Genomic DNA, 18,595 nt, shown 5'->3' with positions numbered 1-18,595 from the left:
AGGCTGGACTGGGAGCCGGGGTGGGGACCCGTTTCTAAGCTTTGCCTTCAGTGAAAAGGAATGTGAATTGTCATACAGGCTGCTAAAACGAGGCCAGCTCTTTGTCATCTCCTTGAGCACGTAAGTGGAAAGAAGTCACCGTCCTTACTAAAATACTGAAGGACTGATTTCTTTTTTCAAATGTTGCATGTCCTTACATGGTCAAAGTACAATCTACTTTGTGCCAATAAGAGGCTTCCTCCTTGTTGGTTCTATTCTTCAGCGTCTCTGATGGAATCATTTTGCCCTTCTGTCTCATACTGTGTAGGTTATCATTAGCACATAAAACCAGCAAGGGTATTGTAACAATCGTGAATTTGTAAGGTAGGGCTCAGTTCCCAAGAACTCGTGTCCACACAGGCTGTGTTTTTCTTTAGCATTTAAGAAAATTATTTTTTCTTCAACTTAATATATTCGTTTGATTTACTGGTATAAACTCACTTTTAAATGTTTAGGATTAAATTATTTTGTTAAAGGGTTTCTAAATAGTTCTTAATAACAGAGCCGTTTCTATAGTCTTAATAATGTGGAAGTCTCTGAACCAACCATGTTTTGAAAATCAGCAATCTAGCTAGAATGTTTATATTGAAATATTGGAGTGGAGGGGAAAAAAGTGAAAGCTGTCTTAAAGGAAGTATCTTTTTTTGTCTCCTAAAGAAATAACTGCATTGGAGAGGAACCCAGATGGCGGAGTAGAAGAACGTGCTCTCATTCCCTCTTGCGAGAACACCAGAATCACAACTAGCTGCTGGATAATCATTGACAGGAAGACACTGGAACTCACCAAAAAAGATACCCCACATCCAAAGACAAAGGAGAAGCCACAATGAGATGGTAGGAGGGGCTCAATCACAGTAAAATCAGATCCCATAACTGCTGGGTGGGTGACTCACAGACTGGAGAACACTTATACCACAGAAGTCCACCCTCTGGAGTGAAGGTTCTGAGCCCTACATCAGGCTTCCCAACCTGGGGGTCCGGCAACGGGAGGAGGAATTCCTAGAGAATTAGACTTTGAAGCCTAGTGGGAATTGATTGCAGGACTTCAACAGGACTGGGGGAAACAGAGACTCCACTCTTGGAGGGCACATACAAAGTAGTGTGCACATCGGGACCCAGGGGAAGGAGCAGTGACCCCAGGGGAGACTGAACCAGACCTACCTGCTAGTGTTTGAGGGTCTCCTGCAGAGGCGGTGGGGGGGGGGTGCTGTGGCTGACTGTGGGGACAAGGACACTGGCAGCAGAAGTTCTGGGAAGTACTCCTTGGTGTGAGCCCTCCCAGAGTCTGTCATTAGCCCCACCAAAGAGCCCAGGTAGGCTCCAGTGTTGAGCTGCCTCAGGCCAAACAACCAACAGGGAGGGAACCCAGCCCCACCCATCAACAGTCAAGCGGATTAAAGTTTTACTGAGCTCTGCCCACCAGAGCAACAGTCAGCTCTACCCACCACCAGTCCCTCCCATCAAGCCTCTTAGATAGCCTCAACCACCAGAGGGCAGAGAGCAGAAGCAAGAAGAACTACAGTCCTGCAGCCTGTGGAACAAAAACCACATTCACAGAAAGATAGACAAGATGAAAGGCAGAGGGCTATGTACCAGATGAAGGAACAAGATAAAACCCCAGAAAAACAACTAAATGAAGTGGAGATAGGCAACCTTCCAGAAAAAGAATTCAGAATAATGATAGTGAAGATGATCCAGGACCTCAGAAAAAGAATGGAGGCAAAGATCGAGAAGATGCAAGAAATGTTTAACAAAGACCTAGAAGAATTAAAGAGCAAACAAACAGAGATTAACAAATGATACAATAACTGAAATGAAAACTACACTAGAAGGAATCAATAGCAGAATAACTGAAGCAGAAGAACGGATAAGTGACCTGGAAGACAGAATGGTGGAATTCACTGCTGCGGAACAGAATAAAGAAAAAAGAATGAAAAGAAGTGAAGACAGCCTAAGAGACCTCTGGGACAACATTAAACGCAACAACATTCGCATTATAGGGGTCCCAGAAGGAGAAGAGAGAAAGGACCAGAGAAAATATTTGAAGAGATTATAGTCGAAAACTTCCCTAACATGGGAAAGGAAATAGCCACCCAAGTCCAAGAAGCACAGCGAGTCCCATACAGGATAAACCCAAAGAGAAACAGGCTGAGACACATAGTAATCAAATTGGCAAAAATTAAAAGACAAAGAAAAATTATTGAAAGCAGCAAGGGAAAAACGACAAATAACATACAAGGGAACTCCCATAAGGTTAACAGCTGATTTCTCAGCAGAAACTCTACAAGCCAGAAGGGAGTGGCATGATATACTTCAAGTGATGAAAGGGAAGAACCTACAACCAAGATTACTCTACCCGGCAGGGATCTCATTCAGATTCAATGGAGAAATCAAAAGCTTTACAGACAAGCAAAAGCAAAGAGAATTCAGCACCACCAAACCAGCTCTACAACAAATGCTAAAGGAACTTCTCTAAGTGGGAAACACAAGAGAAGAAAAGGACCTACAAAAACAAACCCAAAACAATTAAGAAAATGGTCATAGGAACATACATATCGATAATTACCTTAAACATGAATGTATTAAATGCTCCAACCAAAAGACACAGGCTTGCTGAATGGATACAAAAACAAGACCCATATATATGCTGTCTACAAGAGACCCACTTCAGACCTAGGGACACATACAGACTGAAAGTGAGGGGATGGAAAAAGATATTCCATGCAAATGGAAATCAAAAGAAAGCTGGAGTAGCAATACTCATATCAGATAAAATAGACTTTAAAATAAAGAATGTTACAAGAGACAAGGAAGGACACTACATAATGATCAAGGGATCAATCCAAGAAGAAGATATAACAATTATAAATATATATGCACCCAACATAGGAGCACCTCAATACATAAGGCAACTGCTAACAGCTATAAAAGGAAATCGACAGTAACACAATAATAGTGGGGGACTTTTAACACCTCACTTACACCAATGGACAGATCATCCAAAATGAAAATAAATAAGGAAACAGAAGCTTTAAATGACACAATAGACCAGATAGATTTAATTGATATTTATAGGACATTCCATCCAAAAACAGCAGATTACACTTTCTTCTCAAGTGCGCATGGAACATTTTCCAGGATAGATCACATCTTGGGTCACAAATCAAGCCTCAGTAAATTTAAGAAAATTGAAATCATATCAAGCATCTTTTCTGACCACAATGCTATGAGATTAGAAATGAATTGCAGGGAGAAAAACGTAAAAAACACAAACACATGGAGGCTAAACAATACTTTACTAAATAACCGAGAGATCACTGAAGAAATCAAAGAGGAAATAAAAAAATACCTAGAGACAAATGACAATGAAAACACGACAATCCAAAACCTATGGGATGCAGCAAAAGCAGTTCTAAGAGGGAAGTTTATAGCTATACAAGCCTACCTAAAGAAACAAGAAAAATCTCAAGTAAACAATTTAACCTTACACCTAAAGGAACTAGAGAAAGAAGAAACAAAACCCAAAGTTAGCAGAAGGAAAGAAATCATAAAGATCAGAGCAGAAATAAATGAAATAGAAACAAAACAATAGCAAAGATCAATAAAACTAAAAGGTGGTTCTTTGAGAAGATAAACAAAATTGATAAACCATTAGCCAGACTCATCAAGAAAAAGAGGGAGAGGACTCAAATCAATAAAATTAGAAATGAAAAAGGAGGAGGTACAACAGACACTGTAGAAATACAAAACATCCTAAGAGACTACTACAAGCAACTCTATGCCAATAAAATGGACAACCTGAAAGAAATGGACAAATTCTTAGAAAGGTATACCCTTCCAAGACTGAACCAGGAAGAAACAGAAAATATGAACAGACCAATCACAAGTAATGAAATTGAAACTGTGATTAAAAATCTTCCAACAAACAAAAGTCCAGGACCAGATGGCTTCACAGGTGAATTCTATCAAACATTTAGAGAAGAGCTAACACCCATCCTTCTCAAACTCTTCCAAAAAATTGCAGAGGAAGGAACACTCCCAAACTCATTCTAGGAGGCCACCATCACCCTGATACCAAAACCAGACAAAGATACCACAAAAAAAGAAAATTACAGACCAATATCACTGATGAATATAGATGCAAAAATCCTCAACAAAATACTAGCAAACAGAACCCAACAACACATTAAAAGGATCATACACCACGATCAAGTGGGATTTATCCCAGGGATGCAAGGATTCTTCAATATACGCAAATCAATCAATGTGATACACCATATTAACAAATTGAAGAATAAAAACCATATGATCATCTCAATAGATGCAGAAAAAGCTTTTGACAAAATTCAACACCCATTTATGATAAACACTCTCCAGAAAGTGGGCATAGAGGGAACCTACCTCAACATAATAAAGGCCATATATGACAAACCCACAGCAAACATCGTTCTCAATGGTGAAAAACTGAAAGCATTTCCTCTAAGATCAGGAACGAGACAAGGATGTCCACTCTCACCACTATTATTCAACATAGTTTTGGAAGTCCTAGCCACGGCAATCAGAGAAGAAAAAGAAATAAAAGGAATACAAATTGGAAAAGAAGAAGTAAAAGTGTCACTGTTTGCAGATGACATGATACTATACATAGAGAATCCTAAAAATGCCACCAGAAAGCTACTAGAGCTAATCAGTGAATTTGGTAAAGTTTCAGGATACAAAATTAATGCACAGAAATCTCTTGCATTCCTATACACTAATGATGAAAAATCTGAAAGAGAAATTATGGAAACACTCCCATTTACCATTGCAACAAAAAGAATAAAATACCTAGGAATAAACCTACCTAGGGAAACAAAAGACCTGTATGCAGAAACCTATAAGACACTGATGAAAGAAATTAAAGATGATACCAACAGATGGAGAGATATACCATGTTCTTGGATTGGAAGAATCAATATTGTGAAAACGACTATACTACCCAAAGCAATCTACAGATTCAATGCAATCCCTATCAAATTACCAATGGCATTTTTTACGGAGCTAGAACAAATCATCTTAAAATTTGTATGGAGACACAAAAGACCCCAAATAGCCAAAGCAGTCTTGAGGGGAAAAAAACGGAGCTGGAGGAATCAGACTCCCTGGCTTCAGACTATACTACAAAGCTACAATAATCAAGACAATATGATACTGGCACAAAAACAGAAACATAGATCAATGGAACAAGATAGAAAGCCCAGAGATAAACCCACACACCTATGGTCAACTAACCTATGACAAAGGAGGCAAAGATATACAATGGAGAAAAGACAGTCTCTTCAATAAGTGGTGCTGGGAAAACTGGACAGCTACCTGTAAGAGAATGAAATTAGAACACTCCCTAACACCATACACAAAAATAAACTCAAAATGGATTAGAGACCTAAATGTAAGACCGGACACTATAAAACTCTTAGAGGAAAACATAGGAAGAACACTCTTTGACATAAATCACAGCAAAATCTTTTTTGATCCACCTCCTAGAGTAATGGAAATAAAAACAAAAATAAACAAATGGGACCTAATGAAACTTCAAAGCTTTTGCACAGCAAAGGAAACCATAAACAAGACAAAAAGACAACCCTCAGAATGGGAGAAAATATTTGCAAACAAATCAACGGACAAAGGATTAATCTCCAAAATATATAAACAGCTCATGCAGCTCAATATTAAAGAAACAAACAACCCAATCCAAAAATGGGCAGAAGACCTAAATAGACATTTCTCCAAAGAAGACACACAGATGGTCAAGAAGCACATGAAAAGCTGCTCAACATCACTCATTATTAGAGAAATGCAAATCAAAAGTACGATGAGGTATCACCTCACACCAGTTAGAATGGGCATCATCAGAAAATCTACAAACAACAAATGCTGGAGAGGGTGTGGAGAAAAGGGAACCCTCTTGCACTGTTGGTGGGAATGTAAATTGATACAGCCACTGTGGAGAACAGTATGGAGGTTCCTTAAAAAACTAAAAATAGAATTACCATACGATCCAGCAATCCCACTACTGGGCATATACCCAGAGAAAACCGTAATTCAAAAAGACACATGCACCCCAATGTTCATTGCAGCGGTATTTACAATAGCCAGGTCATGGAAGCAACCTAAATGCCCATTGACAGACGAATGGATAAAGAAGTGGTGGTACATATATACAATGGAATATTACTCAGCCATAAAAAGGAACAAAATTGAGTCATTTGTTGAGACGTGGATGGATCTAGAGACTGTCATACAGAGTGAAGTAAGTCAGAAAGAGAAAAACAAATATCGTATATTAACGCATGTATGTGGAACCTAGAAAAATGGTACAGATGAACCGGTTTGCAGGGCAGAAGTTGAGACACAGATGTAGAGAACAAACGTATGGACACCAAGGGGTGAAAACCGCGGTGGGGTGGGGATGGTGGTGTGATGAATTGGGCGATTGGGATTGACATGTATACACTGATGTGTATAAAATTGATGACTAATAAGAACCTGCTGCATAAAAAACAAACAAAAAACTAATACGAAACTTTCTTTGGGTTATTTGTATGGAAATATGTTAATACAAACGTTTCAGACATTACATGAAATGTCTAAAAATCTTATATGTTCTGGTATAATGTTATAAGTCATAATTGTAGTTATTACTTTGAAATGCATATCTCAGAAATAACTAAATTTCCTTGTCAATTGCATTATTATGAACTTTCATCAAATCTTTAACCGTGGTCATTTTTAAGTCTTTTGTCATTTACAGACAGTTCTGGGTGTACTCTGATGCTTTCGCAAAAATGTTCCTATAAAAGGGTTTCAAAAAAAAAAAGGGTTTCATCTTCAAGGAATTCATGGAAAAGACTGACAAGTACAGGTTTCTGGTAACTGACTATACTGCTGAACTGAATGAATAAGCATTTTCAGAACTCTAATGAAAAACTGATGAACTCATAAAAGTGCTAACAAAAGATCAAGATAAAAAAAATTAATTACATGGGACTGAGTGAACTGATGAGGATGATTATAATTTATGTGACTTTCTGTTTGAATAAAAAAAAAAATCCCACAAGGACTCAGAGGCAAAAAATATACAAATCAATTTTCACTGCAAAGTAAAGGAGCTGTTACAATGGAGGATTACTGGGCTGAATGTCAATATTATGACATAGTATGAGTGTGTTTCGTGTTTGGTAACTGCAATCATTGTTGCTCTTGTTGTGGTCATCCATTTACAGTGCTTGGTGTCAGTTTATTTATCTCTTGTAAAAATAAAATACAGTGTGTGTGAAAAAAATTACATTTATTGTGGGAAAATACGTCACATAAAATTTACATCTTAACCATTAAAAAAAAAAAAAAAAAGAAATAACTGCATTTTGTGGGAGGGAGCTGGGGGAAATGGAGTGAGGCCGTAAAATGAGATTAAGCTAAAAGTTCTCCCTCTTATCGATGAAAAAAGTAATCAATAGTCAATCTAAGAAAGAAATGGAATGTTTTATCCAAGCCAACCTGAGGACTATAACTTGGGAGACGGTCTTTCAGAAGAAGCTCTGAGGATGTTCCAGAGAGGTAACGGGGGAGGTCAGGATGTATGTGATTTGGGTGAAGGGGTATGTGCACACATCTTAGTAGAAGTTTACTGCTATTCGAAAGGAACAGATACCTTAGTTAATGGTTTTAGTGTTTTTCCAAGTATGGGAAGATGCAAGAAACTGGGTTCATAAAATTTTCTCCCGAAAATACCTATCCAAGAGCCACTTCTGCCCGTTTTCCCAGAGCACAAAGTGCCTCATCCTGATCTTCGCCCTGAATCCCTTTCAGGGTGTATTGTAGGTCAATGACTGCACTGGCTAATGACTTGATTCTTGTAGAACTGAATGGTGGGCAACATTCTTTATTTTTACAATCCCCTCCCTTTCGGTCTTAATTTTGACTAAGGTTTTGGGGGCCATTTTGTGACCACTTTGTCCCATGGCGCTAGGAATGCTCATTTCCAGGTCAGGCGAGGATTTCATTGATAGGCCACTCAATGTGCTATTGCTGAACTAGGCCCCTGTTAACAGTAACCAAAGGCCTCTGGACCACCTGTCTTACTGGTCTGTTATGGTCCAAGAAACGGTTCCTTCTTGTTGCTTCTTCCCATATCTAGAGCTACACTATTACTGTCACTGATCTTATCGAACTATATATTTGATTAATCGTTTCAAGTCACCTAGTCATTATTTTTATCAGAGGCTCAGTCACACATTTGGTAAGGCAAGAAACAGTAATCTTGTAAAATAGGCAGAATATAAATAATACAGCTAATAACATTAATAAGGTCATCAATAAGTAAAGTGATCTAAGGAGTTACATGTTTGGAGCCAGAAGAAGAAAAACTGATCTTTATAGTCGAGCCGATATTTTTTGTCATTGTGAAGGCCTGGTTAATACACAATATGGATACACAATACACACGAGAGGGGAGGGAGGAGACCCAAACCAGCAGAGAAAAGTTTTACGTTTAAATTTTTCTTGTCTTGCCTTAAAATATGAATTTTATTTCATCACTCCCTATTCATACTCTGCCTGAGCGTGTCTTTGTCATTCACCCTTGGAATTAGAATTTGTGGATTTTATAATTTAGAAAACAGCCTCTCTGTAAAATTCACCTCCCATACCCTTCTATTAGCTGACGTTCAGTGTCTGTGCATTAGATCCAACTTCTAAGACATTTTTATTTGCAATTAAATTAGATCCTTTCATAACCATTTAAAGAATAAAAAAAGATACTTGATTTCTCTGTTTAAAATGTTTACTTTTGGAACTTCCCTGGTGGTCCAGTGGTTAAGACTCCACGCTTCCACTGCAGGGGGCATGGGTTCGATCCCTGGTCGGGGAATAAGATCCCACATGCCATGCAGCATGGCCAAAAAAAAAGTTTACTTTTAGAATTGTAAGCAGAAGGAATAATAAAACCATAAATTTGAAGGAAAATAACCCATAGAGAAAGCACACAACATTTTTTCTTCATACTGCATAGTAATGTATTTTCTCACCAGATAATTTTCTAAACCCCCCAATTTTTTTTCTTTCCCAAAATGGAAATTCTTGATTTTGTTGTGGATTATAAATATAATACATATTTGTTTTATAAATTCAAACAAAACAGGATATTATAAAGTGAAAGTCCTTTATAATCACAGCTTTCAGAGAAAATTGTGTTCAGAGTTTGGTATATCTTCTTCCTGAACAAATACATGTAACTAAGAATTTTTTATTAATGTGTTATATATATAAATGTGTGTTTTAACAAAAGTGAGATTATACTTTACTTTCCTTGTCAGTATTTAAAATCTAAATTTTTATTATAAATGGATGTGTAGTAGTATACCATATTTTATTAAATACTGTTTACAATATTAACAATGCTGCAGTGAACACTTTTAGAGGTAAATCTTTGAATATTTATGGAAATATGTGCATAGGATGCATTATTTCTAGATTATAAATCTGATTTATTCGCAATTTTTATTTCTTCTATGAAATGTCTATATCTTTTACTCATCGTTCTTTTTTTTTTTTTTGTCTGTGTTGGGTCTTCATCGTTGCACACAGGCTTTCTCTAGTTGCGGCAAGTGGGGGTTACTCTTCGTTGCAGTGCGCGGGCTTCTCATTACAGTGGCTTCTCTGGTTGCGGAGCACGGGCTGTAGCCGCACGGGTTCAGTAGTTGTGGTGTGTGGGCTCAGTAGTTGTGGCTCGCGGGCTCTAGAGCGCAGGCTCAGTAGTTGTGGCGCACGGGCTTAGTTGCTCTGGGGCATGTGGGATCTTCCCGGACCAGGGATCGAACCCGTGTCCCCTGCATTGGCAGGCAGATTGTTAACCACTGTGCCACCAGGGAAGTCCCGTGATTTTTATAATATGAGGAATTACTGAAAAAGCAAGGGTCTAACCCTGACTCAGGTTTCTATCACTGTGGACGGCTGAGATTGCTCCTCCAGAGGGGTGACATCATGCTAGAGTGAGTCCTTAAAGTTTTCGGTGGAGGCTAGTTCATGAGTCATAAGCGAGAATGACAAATGAAGCTGGATTACGACACGTTGTGGGATTAGACCCGGGGCAGATTTCTCACAGGCTTCTAACAAGTGTCCTTCTGTTCCTACCTCGTGCCTTCCATGCCTGTCCTGATCTTTGACTCTCTGCACCAAGTACAATTCTGTTTCTTGTACTGGTCCAGTTTACTTTAATGTTTTTTGTTTTGGTGGGGAGTGCACCGTGTGGCTTGCGGGATCTTAGTTCCCTGAGGAGGGATCCAACCCATGCCCCCTGCAGTGAAAGCATAGAGTCTTAACCACTGGACAGCCAGGGAAGTCCCTCTGTTGATGTTTTTTTTTATTTTATTGAAGTATAGTTGATTTACAATGTTGTGTTAATTTCTGTGGTACAGCAAAGTGACTCAGTTATACATATGTATATATATTTTTCATATTCTTTTCCATTATGGTTTATCACAGGATATTGAATATAGTTCCCTGTCCTATACAGTAAGACCTTGTTGTTTATCCTCCTTTAATGTTTTTATATGAGAATATACGGCGCAATCCTGAGGCCCTACTATGTTAGGGTGGTTGAAACGTAATGTGGTTTCATGACTTAGAGAATCAAAGATCAGGACAGGCACAGCAGGCATTGCTAGGAGTAGAAACTGTTGCCAGCGTTCATAATCCAAAGAAATGTTTCCCTGAATTCTATCCAACAGGTGTGCGGACTCACAGTTAAGAACCTCACGTTAGAGCAATCAGAGGAGAGGTGTCTCAGGCCTGCCTTAGGGAATTTGTTCTGGCTGTTTCCTCTGCCTGGACTGCTTTTCCCCTGAAATCCAATTGGCTACGTTCCTCAGCTCCTTCAAGTCTGTGCTTAAATTTCACCTTCTCAGTGAGGCCACCCTGACCACGGATTTAAAAGTCTACACACACTCACACACACACCACCCAATTGTTCCCCATTTCCCTTGATTTACTCTCTTCTCTGTAAGCATTTTTCACTCTCTAACATATTATAAAATTACTTTGGTTATTGTTTACTTTTTTATACATTTATTTATTTTACTTATTTTTGGCTGCATTGGGTCTTCGTTGCTGCGCACGGGCTTTCTCTAGCTGTGGTGCGCGGGGGCTACTCTTCATTGCGGTGCGCGGGCTTCTCATTCCAGTGGCTTCTCTTGTTGTGGAGCACAGGCTCCAGGCACGCAGGCTTCGGTAGTTGTGGCTCATGGGCTCTAGAGCGCAGGCTCAGTAGTTGTGGTGCATAGGCTTAGGGCTCGAACCCGTGTTCCCTGCATTGGCAGGTGGATTCTTAACCACTGTGCCACCAGGGAAGCCCTTGGTTATTGTTTATTGACTTCCATCTCCTATTAGAATTTAAGTTCCACAGGCGCAGGGATCTTTTTTCCACTGATATGTCCCAAGCGCCTAGAACATTGCCTGGCACATTAGTAAATGCTCAATAAATTCTTGTTGGTTAAGTGACTAGATTTGGAAGTTGAAATATCCTACTTGTTTATTACCTTTTAGAGACTGGCTGGCATCTTGGCAGAGAAGTGGATTCATGCACAAGGTAAGAGTTTAAACTCTGATCTCTAAGGTCCCTTCCGACTCGTGAATGTCTGTGTTTTGTCCTCACTTAGGCTTCCTTCACCATGAACTGCATTTCATTTTTGAGGAACCAAAGCAATCGCCTAAGCACATTCTTTATTGAGAGCAAAATTACCCTCATGTTTAATATGCTTTGTGTGAATGATTCACTCTCAGTTGTATGTAGGGTGTGTAGGCAAAGATAGACCTTACTGTGCTTTCAAGAAGTTGCAACCAAGTGTATTTTACAAAGGAATACATGAAAAACCGCAGGCACAAAACAAATGATCTACTGAAAATTCATCAGTTATGGTGGGACGGGTTATGTTGATTTCCTTGTTCATTGAATGTTTTCTCATGAAGCAGTATTGAATTTTGTCAGATATCTTTTCTGCATTGAGATTGTGTAGGTTTTGTCCTTTATTCTATTGATACAGCGTATTCCATTAACTGATTTTCAGATGTTAAACCAACTTTGCATTCTTGGGATAAATCCCACCTGAACGTAATGTATAATCCTTTTTATGTATTGGTAGATTCAATTTGCTAGTATTTTGTTGAGAATTTTACATCTATATTTATAAAAATATTGGGATGTAGCTTTCTCTTTTTGTTGTACTGATTTTTAAAGTACAGTGAAGATTAATGAGTCTGTGGGTGGTAATCCAATTGTCTAAGAACTTGCATCCTTGAAAAATTATTATTATTTTTTTAATGTCTGAAGCATTTATATTAACATATTTCCAGACAAATAACCCAAAGAAAGTTTAGTATTAGTTGTTTTTTTGGTTTGTTTGATTGTTTTTTTATGCAGCAGGTTCTTATTAGTCATCAATTTTATACACATCAGTGTATACGTGTCAATCCCAATCGCCCAATTCAGCACACCACCATCCCCACCCCACTGTGGTTTCCCCCCCTTGGTGTCCATACGTTTGTTCTCTACATCTGTGTCTCAAATTGAATAATTATTTTTACTTTATTTTATTTTTTTTATAAACCACTTTATTGAGATAATATATCACACAATTCTCCCATTTAAAGTACACAATTCAATGGTTTTTAGTATATTCACAGACTTGTACAACCAACACCAGAACCAATTTTAGAACATTTTCATCAACACAAGAGATAATCCCACCCCCCCATAAGCAGTCATTCTTCATTCCTGTCACCCCAGTCCCTGGTCACCACTGCTCTGCTTTCTGTCTCCATGGATTTACCTCTTTGGGTCATTTCATAGAAATGGAAATTTGGAGAGTTTTGCCATCTTAACAATATTGTCTTCTGATGCATGAATATGGAACATCTTTTCACTTATTAGGTCTTCTTTAATTTCTTTTAACAATGTTTTGTAGTTATTTAGTGTATAAAAGTCTCCCATCCTTTTTTTTTTCGCCAAGCCATGTGGCACGTGGGGTCTTAGTTCCCCGACCAGGGATTACCCCCTGCATTGGAAGCGTGGAGTCTTAACCACTGGACCACCAGGGAAGTCCTCCCTCTTTTTTCTTTTTTTAAAATGCCATTGACTAGTTGAAAAAACTGGGCCAGTTGTCCAATAGAACGTTCCACCTTCTGAATTTGTTATTTAACTTTTCCTCTATCTCCTAGATTTCTTGGAAACTAGAAGATAGCCCTAAAGGCTGGATTAGATCCAGGTTCAATTATTTGGGCGAGACTACTTCATAGATGGTGCTGTGTGCTTGTGTTGCATCACATTCAGAGACACATAAAGGCTTGTTGTCCCATGGAAAAGTTTTAAGTAGGAGTTATATTGACTTTGCCTTAGAAAAAGACCTCTCTGGGGTCTTCCCTGGTGGTCCAGTAATTAGGACTCTGAACTTCCAATGCAGGGGGTGCGGGTTCAATCCCTGGTCGGGGAACTAAGATCCCACATGTCATGCAGCGTGGCAAAAAACCCCAAAAACCAAAAAACCTCTGTGATAACAAGGCAGGGACGGGATTGCAGAGCGGTAACACAGAGTCAGGAAGACCAATAATCATATGTATTATTTTATCCAGAGGAAAGGACATCATTTTTTGTGTTGCAACAATCCGAAATTGATGGTGGTTTAGACTAGAGTGGCAGTAAGGATAGAGAAGGGTAGATGGATTTACAACAAATTTGATAGAATTGGCAGAACTTGTTGACTAACTGCATAGAGAAAGGAGATAAGGAAATAAGGAACCTAGAGGAGGAATTAGCAGTTCAGTATTGAATATATGCAGTTCGTACCCATGACACAAGCAATAAATAATTATTGAATAAATTGAAGTGGAGATGTCCAATATTCATTTGTATATACTAATTTGAAAGTCAAGAATTCTGGGCTGGAGATGTAGATTTGGGAATTATTTGTATATAGGTAGTAACTGAAGACGAGTTAACTGGTGAGATTATCCCAAGGAAAATGATGGGTGAAAAGAAAAGAGGGAACTCAAACAGATCCCTAAGGAACATTAATATTAAGGGGTAGATAGAGAAAGGCCTGCCAACGAGATTGAGAAGCAACAGCCAGAGAGGAAGGAGGAGCATAAGAAAAATGTGATGTTATAGAAAAGAAAGGATGAGAAGGGGATATGGAAAGAGGATGTACCAGTTAGCTGTTGCTGAGTAACAAACCACCCCAAAACTTAGTGGATTAAAACTTCAGCCATTTATTTAGCTCATAATTCTGTAGACTTAGACTGTGCTTAGTTATGTAGCTCTTCTGGTCTCATCTGGCTCCCTGATGAGTCTGAAATCAGTTGCAGGTTATTTAGGCAGCTCTTCTAATCGAGTTTGGCATGAGTAATTGTAGCCACTTTTTGCAATATACCACAGAGGGAATAGACAACAGTGAAAATGCTAAGATGTTGAGTAGGTCAAATTCTTTCCTCCACTGCTCAGCTGAAATGACTGTTGCCAAAGTCATCCATGAGAGCCATTTCACTAAGTTCACTAAATGACATGGCTGTCATGGATGATGTTGGCAGTAACAGTTTCAGCTAAGCAATGGGAGCAAAACCAGATTGAAGTGGGAAAACAGAGACCTCGGGCATAGAGAACTTGTCCAAAAGCTTGGCTGGGAAAGTGAAGATGTGTAAAGGGAGTCCTGCTGCTCTGGGTCTCCGTTGCAGCGTGCAGGCTCCAGAGCACACGGGCTCAGTAGTTGCGGCCCGCGGGTTTAGTTGCCCCACCTCATGTGGGATCTTAGTTCCTATACCAGGGATAGAACCTGCGTCCCCTGCATTGGAAGGTGGATTCTTAACCACTGGGCCACCAGGGAAGTCCCTGTCTCATTTTGTTTTTAAGAGAAGCTTGAACATATTTACATGATAATGAGGAACTGGTAGAGAGAGACAGGTTGAAGATGCTGAAGAAAAAAATGGATAATTGGTGGGGGAGGGCAATATGAGGGGGGAGTGAGAGGTACAAACTATTGGGTGTAAGATAGGCTCAAGGATGCATTGTACAACATGGGGAATATAGCCAATATTTTGTAATAACTGTAAATGGAAAGTAACCTTTAAAAATTGTATAAAAATTGGGGAATTCCCTGGCTGTCCAGTGGTTAGGACTCTGCACGTCCACTGCCAGGGGCCTGGATTTGATCCCTGGTCAGGTAACTAAGATCCCACAAGCTGCATGGCATGGCCAAAAAAGCATCATATAAAAATTAAAAAATTATTTAAAAATGGATAACTCATGGACTTCCCTGGTGGCGCAGTGGTTAGGAATCCACCTCCCAACGCAGGGGACATGGGTTCAATCCCTGGTCCAGGAAGATCCCACATGACGCAGAGCAACTAAGCCTGTGCACCACAACTACTGAGCCTGCACTGTAGAGCCCGTGAGCCACAACCACTGAGCCCGCATGCCACAACTACTGAAGCCCGAGTGCCTAGCTAGAGCCCATGCTCCGCAACAAGAGAAGCCACCACAATGAGAAGCCCACGCACCGCAATGGAGAGTAGCCCCCACTCGCCACAACTAGAGAAAGCCCGCGCACAGCAACGAAGACCCAACGCAGCCAAAAATAAATAAATAAATAAATAAAAATGGATAATTCATATACTTGGCATCAGTGTTCAACCTGAGATCTACCTAGGTATGCAGAAAGTTAAATAAAAATATGATAAACTACCTTATCTGGCAAAGCCCAGACTAATGAGAGGATTTATATGTGAAAATACTATTTGTGCTTGTATTCATATATGGATTATATACATTACAGACCATGCAAGTGTCATCTGAGGACTCTTCACTGAGGAAAAACTCCTATAAGTAAAAATTTTGGTTTCCCCTGAACCCACATCTACATTGGAGCAGGACTCAGGACTACATGGCTTTCCCCTAAAAGCAAATTCAAACTCATAAAGATATACATTTTCTTAAAAAATTGGAGTAAAACACAGCTACATGCAACATATAGTAAGACAATAAAAATCCTCAGTAGCCATTTCTGTTTTCTTCACAAAGTTCCTTTTCAACAAGTCTGTTAGCCCTCAAGTATTTATCATTCTAAGCAGCTCTATTTTTGTTCTTATCAAATATTTGCGCCAGATGAACAGTTCTTTTTCTAGGAGAGGAATTCTGTTCTTTCAGTCTTTCTTCTCTGTCACCTTGGCCTGTTGGCTTCTGTCTCCATGTTCACTGCCTCGGCATGACAACATAGCTGCTTTGGCTCCAGACAGTACATCTGTGTCTGTCTCCATTTATCAGAGAAGCAAAAGCTTTCCCAGAAGCACCTCTAGCCGAATTTCCTAGGAAAAGCCTGAGTAAGTGAGCATAAGTTGTTGGGCACATTGTCATGTCAAGTATAAGTGGGGTTTAAGTCAAAGGAAGGGAGAGGATCTCAGGTTGGTAATCAGCAATGTCAGCCACAGCTGAGTTCTCTGAGGGCAGCAGTCCTGATTTTGTGTCTCAGTGTTTGTTTGGAGTCTGTTCCTAACATATGCTCTTTCTTGGCTCAGAGCCTCCTCCTGCTGACTCAGCCTTCCCTCCTCTTTCTGGCACAGCTGGCACCTCTGAGTCTCTGCCATGATGCTGGGTCCCAGAGCAGGTGCACAAAACTCTCAACCAGCCATTCATGTCTAAGGGAGGCCCAGAAGCGCAAACTAGATCTTACCTATGCCTGACCTTGCCACCCATCTTCCTAACAACGTTGGCATAGAACTACCACCCTGGCTAAGGGTTTTCTTCCAGACTCTCAAATGTGGAGTAGGGAGAAAGAGTCTAGTTCTGGGGGCCACCCCTCTTCCCTGCCCCAGATCTCAACCTGTAGATCTGCCTTCCTTACCTGCTCTCTTGATCTTTCCCCTCCATCAACTCCCAGGCCTGGAAGTAAAGCATTTTCTCTTATTTCTTTGATGCCATATTCTTTCTTCCCATGTCCAGCCTCCTAAGTCTTAATGTTGGACAGGAGTTTCTTCTGTACCTCATAGCAGAAACTCTGGTCTTCCAGGCCCTTGGTACGACAAATGAGAGCTAAACAAATTTTTAATAATCCTTTCTTGCTTGACAATGCTGGAATACCAAGCCATTTTTTTTCTCTACAAAATTCTATTTTAGGTTGCATGACATTGTGAATGCAACTAATGCCACTGAATTGTACACTTAAAAATGGTTAGAGTGGCAAATTTTATGTTATATATTTTTTACTACAATTTTAAAAAGTTAGTAATGTAACATACCAAAAACCATTGATTTGTACACTTTAATGAGTATGTGAATTATCAAGACATCTCAACAAAGCTATTACAAAGATCCTATTTTTAAAAAAATATTTATTTATATATTTATTTATTTGGTTGCATTGGGTCTTAGTTGCAGCATGCGGGCAAAGATCCTATTTTGAATGTCAAAACCTGCATATAAACTTCTTTTTCTTTTCTCTTCTTGGGCAACAATCCAACCTCACTTTCTCTCCCGCCTCCCAGTCATGGCAAGTGGATGCCTTGCGCTGTTTAGGGTCAAGGTCAGGTGTGAGGAACATGACAAGAAACGTGCATTAATATTTTATTTAAAATGAATACTTCCAGAGACTTCCCTGGTGGGCCAGTGGTTGAGACTCTGCGCTTCCAATGCAGGGGCCGTGGATTGGATCCCTGGTTGGGGAACTAAGATCCCGCATGCCAGCAGCGGCCAAAAAAAAAAAAAAAAAAAGACAACTTCTATTAAACAAGTATGTATATATCTCTCCCTTGCTTATTTAAGGCAAAAACATAGCAATTATGCACACTGTTTTGTACCTTCCTTTCTTTTATAATGATAAAATATTAATTTATATTAATATTAATATATTTTCCCCAGGAAATCCTGAGTCTCATTGACAACCATTAAACCCAAGTGTATCCAATCGACCTCTTCACATGTAATAAAGGTATACTCAGAAAGACATACACCCATACCCACACAGACTGTGAGGCATGAAATCAATTAAGTTAATTTAGTACTAATGAGTTAAACTAGTTAATCTAGTATTAATTTTTTATTTGTTTTTTAAAAATTAATTAGTTTATTTTTGGCTGCACTGGGTCTTCATTGCTGCTTCTCTAGTTGCGGCGAGCGGGGGCTACTCTTCATTGCGGTGCGCGGGCTTCTCATTGCGGTGGCTTCTCTTGTTGCGGAGCACGGGCTCTAGGCGCACGGGCTTCAGTAGTTGTGGTGCACGGGCTTAGTTGCTCCGCGACATGTGGGATCTTCCCGGACCAGGGCTCGAACCCGTGTCCCCTTCATTGGCAGGCGGATTCTTCACCACTGCTCCACGAGGGAAGTCCCTTAATTTTTTTATTTGAAATAAATTAAAAACTATCTATTATTTCCATGATGTAAGATTAAGGATAGTATTAAGTCTGACTATTTAATCTGAGCCTTTCCTTCTAGAAGGTGTCTAAATGAGATTTAGTCATTTTATTTGAATACAAGCCCTGG

This window comes from Balaenoptera acutorostrata, chromosome 13, assembly GCF_949987535.1.
Source record: "Balaenoptera acutorostrata chromosome 13, mBalAcu1.1, whole genome shotgun sequence".
Classification (NCBI taxonomy): domain Eukaryota; kingdom Metazoa; phylum Chordata; class Mammalia; order Artiodactyla; family Balaenopteridae; genus Balaenoptera; species Balaenoptera acutorostrata.
The sequence above is the reverse complement of the archived record's forward strand: the minus strand, read 5'-3'. Positions refer to the sequence as shown.